This window comes from Peromyscus leucopus, chromosome 5 (genome assembly GCF_004664715.2).
Source record: "Peromyscus leucopus breed LL Stock chromosome 5, UCI_PerLeu_2.1, whole genome shotgun sequence".
Lineage (NCBI taxonomy): Eukaryota > Metazoa > Chordata > Mammalia > Rodentia > Cricetidae > Peromyscus > Peromyscus leucopus.
In genome coordinates this window covers 34,092,963-34,105,540 of record NC_051067.1, presented here as the reverse complement: position 1 = coordinate 34,105,540, position 12,578 = coordinate 34,092,963, and the positions used below count along the sequence as shown (strand labels likewise).

Sequence of the window (12,578 nt, the reverse complement as noted above, 5' to 3'; positions counted from 1 at the left end):
GGAAATTTAAAAAAGTGTGAGGAGAAAACAACAGAGTAGAAAACAATAGGGAAAAAAAATCAATGGAGTAGAAGACACATCTGGAAAACATCTCACATGACTCAAGTCCTATCTAGGCTGAGAAGAAAGGAGACACAGCGGTCAGCTTCAGGGACAGAGGGACTGCGCCACAAGTGCTACTGCCGACATTCAAGTGACACGAGAGTGCACTTAGGGAGTGTTGGCAACTTCCATCAAACTAGAGGGTTCTTCAAAGGACTCTTGAAATTATAAAGATGGACCTCAGAAGAAACAGAAAATCCAAATATACTTCTACCTATTACAAAATTAAACTCTAAATTTAATATCTTGACGTCAAGACAAAACAGCACAAAACAATACAACCTAGGTTCAGATGGCTTCATGGCAGATTCTACTAAACATGTAAGAAAAAAATAAGATTAGTGATATAGAAATTATTATAGCAAACTAAAAAAAGTGGGGGATTTAGAGTCTAGCATATTATAAAATCAGAGAAAATGATTACAAATAAATTTTATACTAAGATCTCTTGTCAACACAAAGATGACATTTTCTTAATAAAAACATTAGCAAACTGAACCCAACAACATATGGGAATAATTATACATCCACATTTTAATGCAAGAGTGGTCTGAAATGCAATTATCAATTAACACAATAAACCACCCTCAAGGAATAAAAGATCAAAGAAACCCCTCGTGGTGGTGTTAGGAGATGCAGAAAACTTAGTCGGCAAATCAAATACTCACAAAAAATTATATACTTTCCAAACACTGAATATTTTTCCACTAAAATTAATAACGCAAGTCACGGATTCCTATTCCGACTTCTAAAGAAGTCAACATATTAAGGAAGCCTGGTTGGTAAAGAAGGACAAGCAAGAGAAATTAAAGGTATGCTTGTTGTAAAGGAGGAAGTGAGCTAACTCTTCTGCAGATAAGAAGTTACATAGAAAATACCAAGAAATCTAATTAGTCTATAAGGCTATGGAGGTCTAAGAAAGATTGCAAGCTCCAGGAGCAAGCTGGGAACATCAGTTGTACTTTTGTGTATTAATAATCAACAACCCAAAAGAGACACCAAGAAATAAAAGAAATATCAGTAATTTCAAAACTACACATGCAAATTTCCAGTCAGCATATGAAGTACTGGGTTCCATCAGGACGCCTTACCATGTGTGCCCAGCCACTTGGTTCTGGTTAATTTCCCCCCCCACCCCTGTTTGGTTTCTTCCCCAGTCAGCCCCGCTGTAATTTCCGTTTACATTTTGTCCATCATTCTCTCTACCGTACTTAAGATTCCAGCTTCTCTCATGAGCCTTTCTAGTTTCATGTCGACTGGGTGCACACTGTACACACTGTACACACACACAGAAAATAAACCTTTATAAATAAATAAATGAAGAGATAAGCCACAGATTAGGAGAACGTACTTCTGAACCACGTGTCTTAGAAATAACTCTTGTCCCCCAAACCATTTCAAACTCTTCTAGCCTACTAATGAAAAGACAAAACAAAGGGCAGGAGGAGTTGAATCAACACTTGGCTAGAGAAGAAACTAGCTATTAAGTGTGGGACGACTTGCTCTAGGAATTCAAGTTCAAACCACAAATCCAGTAGTGTGGCTGGAACTTAAAAAAAGACAAGACCAGATGTAGGTGCCCAAAATAAAACGGAACCCGTACCTATTATAGGCTGGAGTTTAACATGATGTGGTCATTTGGAAAACAGGTTGGCAAGCTCTTAAGTAGTTAGGCAAAACATGTATGGTAACCCAGTAACTATATTACAAGTTATCTATCTAGGAGGAATGGATATCAAACAAGTGGATTATCAAGAGTGGATTTTCTATTACTCTCCATAATAGGCCCAAATTAGAAACAGTCTAAGTGTTTACTAGCTGTTGAGGGCATGAACAAATATGGCAATTCCATATTGTGGAAAGAGAACTGTCCACTATCACATGTACACAAATAAACAATAAATTCAATAAATAAATAAATCCTTAAAAAAAACCTTACATCACGTGGGCTAAAGAAAAAAAAAGCACCAAGAAGTGTGGTGATATTTTATTTGTATGTTAATAAATAAAGTTTACCTGGAGATCAGAGGAAATAGATAGCCAGCCATAAACAAAAGTCAGGCAGTGGTAGCACATGCCCTTAATTCGATCACATGGCAGGCAGAATCTGTTTGTTCAAGGGCACAGCCAACCTTGGTGACACATGCCTTTAATCCCAGTACCAACCATAGAGACCTGGAGGTCTGTACAGATAGGCAGTGACAAGGAATTGTCACTGGGCTAAGGGCCAATGAGAAAGCAGAACGGCAAGGCAATAAAGGCATAGGTATACAGGACGAAGCTGGTTCTCTCGGGGGAATCTACGGCCGCGTGGTGAGTAAGGTTAGCTGGTGACTCTCACTATTTTCCTGAGCTCTATGGCCTTCATCCCTGTATTTGGATCTGTGTTTCGTATTTAATAAGACTGCTTAGAAATTCATCTACAAAGAAGCCCAAGGTGACTGAGGCCGAAACCAGTGTTGCTTGGGCATTTATTCCCAGTCGTCTGGCCTGTGCATCTGGAAGGAGCGTGTTTTTTTCCCACAGTTGGACATGCTAGCATGACTGCAGGCCGGTGAAGTGACTTTGCCTTGCCTGTTCCTACTAAAAGCATTCTGTAGTGGGTAGCCATTCCAGCTTGGATCTGGAAGTTCCAACCCCCATTGAGACTCTGGCAACAGTCACGCCTATGAGGCGGGGCGAGGGGAGGCACTGGAAACCCGAGAGTTGGATGGGCCAGCGCTCTCTCTGTGTGCGCTCTCTGTGCCTGGACCCTGGACGGTGGAGGTTGACTGTGTAGAGCTCCTGAGAACACTGCTGGATTGCGATACACCTTCCCCAGACCCCCGCAACCTATCTATTCCTTCATTTGTAAGGCATCCACTAAGTAAATCTTTCTTTTAACTACGTGGAGTGGCCTTTATAATTTTCCCCAATACCGGCGCCCAACGTGGGGCACGAACCCACGACCCTGAGATTAAGAGTCTCATGCTCTACCGACTGAGCTAGCCGGGCTAGCTTTGGAGATGGAATTGGCTCACTCCTTCTCTAAACCCAAGCATACTGCTAAAAGAAAAGTTTGAGAGATTCTTCAGTCCCGTATCAGAAGAGCCCTCTGGTGTGAGACAAAAGGAAACCAATAAAAAGGGACCATTGTCTTCTAAATTCTAATTCTCTCCATGCTTACTCTTGATTTCTCAGAATCCTTTCTTACATGCTATGTCCTCTTTAAATCCAAACCTCCCATTTTTGATAACAAATAAGTTTTTCCAATAGCAATCTCAGAAGTCTCCAGAAGGAAGATGGGGCCCCAACAACAACAACTCTACCCAATCCAGAATGATGACATGGTAATCATCATCATACTACACTTCTTGCCAGAATTTCAGACAATCTTACCCATTACTCTAAAACTTGCTGCAGAACCTACAGTTAGTCTAACTGAGATTTAACTATCTGAGCTTTCTCACAGTACCCAACAGAGATAACATCACCCCCAAAAAGGCAGGAAGCAATTCTAAGAAAACGACGCCCCTTCTCCCTTAGGTTTCATAATTCTCAGGGTTATGGATGACGGTTATAGGGTTGGGGGTGGAAGAAAATATTAACTCAGTATTGTAAAAAAAAAGGGGGGGGGGAGAAGAAATGGAACGGATAGGTATAAGATATGATGGTAAATCATTGTATATACTAGTAAACAAACTTAGTAAAATAGCAACCTTAGACAATTTGCACTGTAATTTGTACTGTTATAGATTCTTATATGTTCATACAAATGTAAACTATTTTTATACTCCTGTTTAAGATAATTTGTATATTGATACAAATACAGAACTATATTTGTTATAATGTACATATATTTCTACTCTTATTTGAAACATTTTTATATTGATACAAATGTAAATTTATATCTGTCATACTTTATATATGTTCTACTTCTGTTAGGATATTCGGTATATTGATATATATTTAAGATTATTGTCATATTGCATATTGCACTATATATTCCTACCTCTGTTATAAATATCTTGTGTATTGTCACAATTTTGAAGTCATCATTCTTCACCATACATTTGCTTATAGACTGTTTACCTTATTTACGTGAAGCCTTAGTCCTTAGGTTATTTCGGTAGATAAGATTTATAGATTTATAGTCGCCTATGCCTGTCATCTCTATAGTTACGTTAGTTAGGTTATCCAGATTTACAGATACATAGGTCAGATGGGCAGGTAATCTTCAAACACTTCATAGACCTAGAGAATATGGCATTTAAATAACTTAGAATTCTGTTGATGTGAGACACAATTGCTCCTGGCTGCACCAATTGATCCCGAGAGAATGTTGGGCTTCTAAGACATTTCCATTTGGAAGTTTGTCTTTTTGGCACAAAATGGCCTACTGGGCAAAGAACTGCCCTTGCCTTGATGGCTGACAGTACAAATGCAATGCTGTCCTTTCTGGACAAGCGGGACACAAGGAAAGCGACCACTGTACTCTGCCAAGACAGGGTAAGATGGTCTTTCAGAAATCCTGCTTCTGAAAATGGTCTGTCAGATACTCTAGGCCTGTAGCCAATTTGAATGCACCAACAATGCTGAGAAACATTAGGTGACTGTCCAGGCTGCCAGCTGTCTTGGTCTACTCTTGCAAGATTCCCGAAAGTTGCTTGCATCCGTCTACCATTTCTCAGGTACCATTATGTTCCTTCTCAGGTCTTTGATAGGATTGAAGACTAGCAGTTATAGTTACAACTTAGTATGTATAATATCTTAGATAGAACATATTAAGTATTAGATTCAGGTTCTTTAGGATAGAACACTTTTGAATGATCTTTATAACATGCCGTTTCCCTATGCTCTATACTTCTCTGGATTTTAGTATGTGTTTCTTGCTTGATATTGTTTGCATTGGTTGTAGTTACATCTTATCTAGGTCATTATCCCTCATTATTTCTGGACAATATTTGATAACCATTCCTTTGTATATAGTCTTGTATTAGTTTAGAACCTTCTTATTTAGACAAAAAGGGGGAGATGTAGTGGGTAGCCATTCCAGCTTGGATCTGGAAGTTCCAACCCCCATTGAGACTCTGGCAACTGTCACGCCTATGAGGCGGGGCGAGGGGAGGCACTGGAAACCCGAGAGTTGGATGGGCCAGCGCTCTCTCTGTGTGCGCTCTCTGTGCCTGGACCCTGGACGGTGGAGGTTGACTGTGTAGAGCTCCTGAGAACACTGCTGGATTGCGATACACCTTCCCCAGACCCCCGCAACCTATCTATTCCTTCATTTGTAAGGCATCCACTAAATAAATCTTCCTTTTAACTACGTGGAGTGGCCTTTATAATTTTCCCCAATAGCATTCAGTGGTAAGTTTACTTGAGTGGATGCGGTGCTCAGAAGGGCACCTGCCGAACGGCGACTGAATGTGTCACCCCACCTCACTGCAACCTTGTCACAGAAATATAAACACCTAGTGCCAGACAATGTGCTAACAATTTATAGTTTGCTTAAGACAGCTTCTTGTAAGTCTCCAGGACAAATGGGAAATGTCCTTAGTGGAATAAGATTCAGAGAGGTGAATTACAGACAGTTACACAATTAGGATATATTAAATGAGGGTCCTAGTCTGAAGTTTTTAATCACTCCCGAAGGCTATCTTCCCTCTGACCTGTGTCCACATGTGTTTATTGCATGACTGTGCTAGAAGCTTTGGTGGATCAGAAGTTCACTGGGAACAAAACTTATTATTAATAATAGTTTTCTCCACTAATTTACTGCAACATTAAAACCTGCTTGTATTTTGCAGTAGTATTTTAGAGCAAAGATAACTATGCTCTGTCTAGAGGTTAAGAGATTCGCCAAAGGTCACCAGGCTATTGCTGGTGCAATCAGAATTTAAACCTCAATCTTCCAGCCCTCTCAGTGCCCTTTCCACTACTCACAATGAACACAGAGGCAATTTAACACTAAATGGCTCCGGGCTACATTTATTCTTTCTTAGACCTTATTGTTGCCTTTATTATTATCATTATTCTTCCAGAAATGAATGTGATTATTCCTACATTCAGATGGCTTGGAGACAAAACAGTAGCAACAATGTCAGAGAAAAGGAATTGGAACTTAAACCCAGACAGATTTGGGTTCATTAACAGCCTTGGTACCAAAAGTTATTTCAAAGATCCCAGCTTTAGCCCCATCTTCTACACGATGGGGATCACAACACAACCCTTAGTGGGTGTTATGAGTGTGAAGCATTTCAAACAGCAGCTAGTATACAGTAGGTGTATAAATGATGCCTACGCGCTTCTATTCTCCATGAGACTAAGGCAGGGATCACACCCGCACCAACTCTGCATTCTACCACTTCCACAGAGTGGTTCAGTTTATGGTTCTTGTCAGCTGGTGCCCTAGGTAAGAGCTAGGAAATGATGCAAGGATAGGACTGGAGTATAAATGCCACTGAAGGAAACCTTACTTAACACAAGTGGTTTCACTTTTTTTTTTGGCCACAAATTATATTAACTAAAATTGGAAACCCTGGGAATTTGGTGAAGTGGTTTATGAGTAAAGTGTAAGAAAATTTTCAAACTCTAGATCTGAATAATATTCTGGCATGACAAGAGTCTTAAAATGTCTAGTGAAGGGGTTTCACCAGCATTTCATAGTCTCTGAATGTTTGCAATGTGCAAGGTAATTACACAAATAAAAATATTTCTATACTAGTAGAAAACTAAAAACAATCTTAACTAAGACAAAGTTTATTAAGTAACCAGCTTAGGGTGGTGGCTCAGCAGTTAAGAGCACTTGTTGCTCTTGTATAGGACGCAGGCTAGGTTCCCAGCACTCATCTGATATGTCATAGCCATCAGTAACTGTAGTTCCTGGGGATCTAACTCCCTCTTCTGTCATCCTTAGGCACCAGGCACACACATGGTACACATATATATGTGCAGACAAAACACTCATACACATAAAATAAGATAAATCTTTTAAAAGATAAAAAGACAAAAAATAAATTGGCCTAAATAGTATTGTTGCACAAAACTTTCGTTTTTGGAAAATTTGTTCAAATGGATAAATAGTTATCTTTCTGAGAGTCTATCCATCCATCCAAACTTCTCTCCAACTGCAGCACTCGTTTAGAATATATATATACATATATATATATGTATATATATATATATATGCATGTGTCTGTCTATTCATTCGTCCAACTAGTTTCCTATATTAAATACCTTCTGTTCAAAATATGAACATGAATTCCTTTCTTAGCATAATCCTGACCAGATCACTGAATGTACAAGGGATCGTATCCTGCAATTTGAAGACATCATATGTGTAGTCATGTTTTAGGATCAAATAATGATTAACCATAAAAAGAAAGACATTGAAACCTTCCTGCCTGAAAACTCAATACAAGAAGCAAGAGCACAATTTTATTCCTAGAGGTTAGGTGTGGCACAGTCCTAATACTTCTGAGGCTGAGGCAGGAGTTCCACCAGGAGTTCCAGGATAGCCTGGGCTACAGAGTGAGGCTCTGTAACAAAAGCAAGCACACAAATGTGATGGTGGCATGATAACTATTTAGCCTCTCTTCAGGGGAATTTTTTCCTAATTAGTTTGTTTTGCAAAAAATAATTTACACTGTCAAGGTTGACATCAGGCAACAGGAGTGAGTGCAGGACCACAAGTATTTTTTAAAGTCTTAGTTTTAGTATGGAGGAGATAAGCTTGATGTACAAAATATACATGTACGAAAATGTCCTTCTAAAACTTAGTGCTGCATGTAATTAATATATATAATGAAAAAATTTACAGAAATTTATTTTGAAATAATTCTTTGAAATATTTTTCATTTGATTATTCATTAAAAATATAGAAAATTTAATATTCAGGCTTTTAACTTTTACTGAAAGTAGTAAAACTTTTAATAAGCTAGAAAAATTTAAATGAGTCATTTAGTTAAATTCGATATAATTTTATTGTTAAGTAGAAAAGTAATCCATATGACACAAGGCAGGAGTAAGATGGCAAATCATTGACGAACACAGTGAAGCTATGGGGAGATCAGAATTTACAACTAAAACGTGGTGAGTACACCCAGAAACTGTTCCAGAACCTCCGAGAGGAAGGGCCGTGAAACAGCCAGGGTGGGAGGAGCTGGGGGCAGCTCCACCTGACGACACTGAAGAAGTCAGTGGCACTTGTTACAGTCCCAAACTGGTGTGAACCCAAAAGAGGGAAATGAATCATCACTGTTAACTACAAACTAATAAACACCAAGCTAAGTAAGATTTTATCCTGAGATGCTGTGCTGGCTGGATCATCACTGTTAACTAAAAATTAAATAAACGCCAGGCTAAGTAAGATTTCTACCCTGCGAGGCTGTACTTACAGTGCACAGCAAATATTTTGGAAGAAGCACAAAACCTTACATAAGACCAAATATATTGCTTCAAAAATTAAAAGTAAGCACACAGGATAATACTGTTATAATATTTAAAAGGAGCCATATTAAATTTCACAGGATTCTCACACATCTGTTATTAAAATCATTTTATGACACGGCGGGTTGGAGTGAAGGTATTTACTATCTATGGTATTGTTAACATGATTCTTATATGAGTTTTCTGTTTCTATGGTAACATGAATTATAAGGTTCAATGAAGCTGGATTTGGTGATGTGTATTTTTCTGCTATTCAAGGTGAAAAGGAAATGAAACAGTCCTAACATTCATAAACTGCAGCAAATGTCTGAATTCCATTTAGAGATAAGACGATAATTACTAAAGTAATTAGAATTCTTCCTGGATGGAATTATTTTGCACACAGTAGAAATTGAGATTTGGAAAGGAAAGCATGGGTGAGTACGTTCAGCATCACTAATTAATTACAGCCCGAACCACTCTGCCATTCTGATCCGCTGAAGTCACTATACCTTCTTCTCTTGAAGGCTGACTACAACGGGGAAGGAAACTAGCCCCCACTCCATCCCTCAAGTCAGAGAGATAAAGTAGGTGAAATCATTTTATTCAAGAGAAAATCCAATTACAGAAATAATCAACTTTTCCCTCTTGCTTTATTTTTTCATATTTGAAAGGGCATTCACATTAGCAGAACCAATTAAATGAATATCAAGACAGGGTACAAACTACAAAGTTGGGCAAGTTTCTTAAATCTTTTAAAACTAGACTATGAGGGGAAAAAAATACCACTTACTGAAATTTTAGAAATTCAACCCTGGATCACAGGAGTCTCTAATGGGAAGCATTATCCCAGGGAGATAAACATTGAATATTGAGAAGAATAATTTATAAGGTCATAATATAGTGCTTCTAATATATAGTCCAGTATCAACTACAAATCAGGCTAACTAATATTCCTCATGGATGTATTATCATTAAAAACTGGTATCCAGAGGCCTGGGGTTGTAGATTTGCTGTGGGATAATGCTTTTGTACACTGGTTTAATAAAAATACTCATTGGCCAGTAGCCAGGTAGGAAGTATAGGTGGGATAAACAGACAAGAAGAATTCTAGGAAGAGGAAGGCTGAGTCAGGACATGCCAGCCCACCGTCCAGGGAGCAGCATGTAATAGCACACAGGTAAAGCCACAGAACACATGGCGACATATAGATTAACAGCAATGGTCTGAATTTAAATGTAAGAGCTAGTTAGTAGTTAGCCTGAGCTAATTGGAAAGCAGTTTTAATTAATATAAACATCTGAGTGATTATTTTACAAGCGGTTGCGGAGTCCATGGGGCTGCGCAGGACCAGAGAAAACTTCAGCTACATAGACTCAGTGTGTAGATTACTTGCTTAGCATGAGTGAAGCATTTCATTCAATTTAGTACCACATAAACTGGGGGTGATGGTGCACACCTGCAGTCCCAACACTGAGGAGGTAAAAGGTGGGAGTATCAAGGTCATCCTTGGCTACAGAGGAAGTTCAAGGCTATCCTGGACTATATGGGGAGGGGGGGGAGGCAGGGGGAGGGAAAGAAGCAGACAAGAAGATATACCTGTATAACAGAATTCAAACAGTCCACTAAATCAAAGCAGATTTGCAATTATTTCATTTAGTTGAACTGCTATTGCTATTGGCTTCATCCTGATCAGCTCAGGGTTGGCAGACTATGGCTAAAGTGAGAACTGTTCCTGTTGCTTGCTTTATAAATAAAGTTTTACTGAGCCCTGGAATACCCATTCATCCACATGTTGTTTATAGCAGCTTTCTCTGCAGGAGTTGAGCTGAGACACCACAACAGTTCCAACAGAAAGCACAGGGTCTACAGAGCCACAAGCAGTTACCATCTGATGGGATGCTATTCCCATCAGGGCAGGAACTCCCTGGCTTTTGTAAGTGCTTTGAGGGACACTATTGGGGAGGTGAATATAATGCTCTCTGAAACTTCATGTGTGATCATGCTCACAGTTAATTTCTGGCCTCAATCTAGAACCTTCCCTGTAGCCTACCATTTTGGTAACATTTTCATAATTTCTCATCACACCTATAGAGTCTCATGTGCTTTTGTCTCCTAATGGGTCATGAGCTGCAGGTAGTCTTAGATTAGGCAGCAGCCTCACAGGTTGGAGGGTGGTGCTCTATAGAGCCACAGACCCTATGTGAAGTGCTTGGGAGAACTGGGGAACAGACAAGGAGCGGAATTAGTGAATTCAACACAGCGACGGACAAAATAGATTTGCCTATTAATGGCTAACTCCTGTATTAGCTAATACCAGTCTCAGTATTTTAAAGTCAGAGAAGGTAAGTCTGGCAGGAAGAGGAAAGTGATTCACAGGACTTTGTAAATGACAGGCTTCTCTTGGGGGAGGGGGCGTGTTACTGCACTGCGGATGATGACAGTATCCTGTCTCAAGTGAACACTTCGTTTAAAAGTATATGGTTAACTAAGAGCCCTTTCATCCTCAATTGCTACCTCTAGGGATGACTGGAAGGGCAAGGCTGGGTCAATGCTCATGGTGCATAGCTTGGGATTATGTACAAATTTCAGTCAAAATTTTGGGGGAGGGGAAAAGAAGGTGCACTACAGGGTCCTGGAAATAAAAGGAGGAGTTCAGAGATATGTAGAAGACTCTGGATGCTGACTCCAGGTCACAGTAGCCCCCCCTTTTTTGTGACCTGAGAGGTACAGGTTCTATCAGTATAATAAAATTTCTTTACTGAACAGTGCCTCTTCATGGGCTTATTCTGAGAATCTGAGAGGGCCCAGAGGCAGCAGGTGACCATCAGCAAGTCCCATATAACACTCAAATGGAGGTGATGGTTTACATACTTGTGACATTACCTCGTGGATACTCACTTGGCCTGAATCCCTACCTTAAAAGCTCTAGTGTGTTCTGTCCCAAGCCATGTTGGGTTGGCCTTTCACTCAGATGAGTGCTCAGCTTCCATAGCCATATGGGCCTGCTGGGGGCAGTCTTCACAGCTCCACAGAACCCCCCTAGGGTCCAGTCACTGTAGCTGCTGGAGAGGCAGCCTTACACACTTGATATCATGTCCAAAATCACCCAGGGTCTACACAACAGCACCAATGACATCACTGTTAGTAAAAGAATTGAGGACTCTTGTAATTACTATACATGAGGACACCCTGTCTTGACGTTTGCAGCCTGCCACACAAACCAAGGCACCTTTGCCCCTCATACAATGTGCACCTAAATGATGGCTTGAAAGACTCACAGCAGGCCATATGCTCAGGATCCTTCTTTGTTATTTCTACTGTACTAGGGTTTGACTCTGTCTCCTCCAAAATTCACCACAAAATGTATCTCACAATGCTGTAGTATCAAGAAGAACGGCCTTCCCTGGTGACAATCGCACTAGGGACGAGCACTCTTTCTGTAAGGTTGGCTGTGAAATAAAGCATTCTGTTCAGTTTTTGTCTTTTGGGTGGGAATTCTAAGGTGCCTATGAAGAATGACCTCACTAGACACTGAACCTACAGTTGCCTGAATTGTGGCTTTTCAGCCACGAGAACTGTATAAACCATCTAGTTATAGTTATTGTGTTAACACAGGAGAATCAGCTAGGAGACTGAGCCATCAAAACAACCTTCTGAGATTCAAACAGGTGAATGAGGGCAGGAAGATGGCTTGGTCAGTAAAGTGTTACTAAGCAAACATCAGGATCTGAGTTTGAATTCCCAGTTCCCATGTATAAAGCGGGTTGTGGTGATGGATTATGAATCCCAGTGCCAGGGAGGCAGAGATAAACAGATTTCCCTTGGGTCTGCTAGCCACACAGCCCACCCAATTGGTAAGTTCCAGATTCAGAAAGAAACCCTGTCTCAAAAATGTAAGGTGGAGAGCAATAGGGAAAACTTTCTAATGTGAACTCTGGACTCCACATGTGCATATACACAATGAAAACAAGCATCACACACACACACACACACACACGACTGATGTTCACAGAGGAATTAGAAGTTGATAAGAGTCATTTCTCAAAACACTTGACTGAATCCTTGCG

The 12,578-nt window shown here is 40.0% G+C and overlaps 1 protein-coding gene and 1 non-coding gene across 2 annotated transcripts in view; both read right to left on the bottom strand.

Moving 5' to 3' along the window:
* Cdkal1 (CDK5 regulatory subunit associated protein 1 like 1) overlaps positions 1-12,578 on the bottom strand; it is a 571,051-nt gene that overhangs the window by 153,382 nt on the left and 405,091 nt on the right.
* Positions 3,024-3,096, bottom strand: Trnak-cuu. Its single transcript has one exon. It is a non-coding gene; the product is annotated as a tRNA-Lys (tRNA).